The sequence below is a fragment of the Nestor notabilis genome, unplaced genomic scaffold (genome assembly GCF_000696875.1).
Source record: "Nestor notabilis isolate BGI_N333 unplaced genomic scaffold, ASM69687v1 scaffold16365, whole genome shotgun sequence".
Classification (NCBI taxonomy): domain Eukaryota; kingdom Metazoa; phylum Chordata; class Aves; order Psittaciformes; family Psittacidae; genus Nestor; species Nestor notabilis.
Window position 1 is genome coordinate 1 of NW_009929075.1, and position 749 is coordinate 749.

Consider the following 749-nt stretch of genomic DNA (forward strand, 5'->3'; position numbering starts at 1 on the left):
TAGAAAGGTTGAGTTCCTGGTTTTCATCCTAATGTGTGACATAAAATGGTTTGGAGGATCCTTTTGCAAAGAAATAGCAGCATCTTAAAAGGATTTGCTGCCTCTCGGCTTTGATCTGAACGAGCTGATGTCTTCTGCTTTCCTGTCCAAGAGGACAATTTTCTCCAAGAGGACCTGAAAGGAGGTTGCAATGAGATAGGGTCAGTCTCTTCTCCCAAGGAACAAGGGATGGGACAAGAGGAACCGGCCTCAAGCTGCCCCAGGGCAGGTTTAGCTGGAGCTGAGGAACAATTCCTTGCCCAGAGGGTGCTCAGGCATTGGAACAGGCTGCCCAGGGCAGGGCTGGAGTCACCGTCCCTGCAAGTGTTCACAGCCCAGGTAGACAAGACCCTCAGAGCTGGGGGTTAGTGGTGGCCTTGGCACTGCTGGGGAGTGGGTGGACTTGATGAGCTTAAAGGTCTTTCCCAACCCAATTGATTCCATGATTCTCAGTTGGCTGCTGCAGGGTTTAGTGGTGTGTGGGGATCGTGTCTGCTGGTGTCTGCTCCTAATGAGGGCGTTTTTGAGGGATGGGGCCTGCAGAGGTGTTTGGATAAAGGCAACTGCCCTTTCAAGGCTGCATTTCCAGCACACTGTGAGTTGGGTCGGATGGAGATGGAGAGAGCAGGGAGTGGATTTTCAGAGCCATTAGGGTCTCTTGTGCTGATTTTCAGAGCTGAACATCAAGACACCCCCCACCAAGCAGTGCT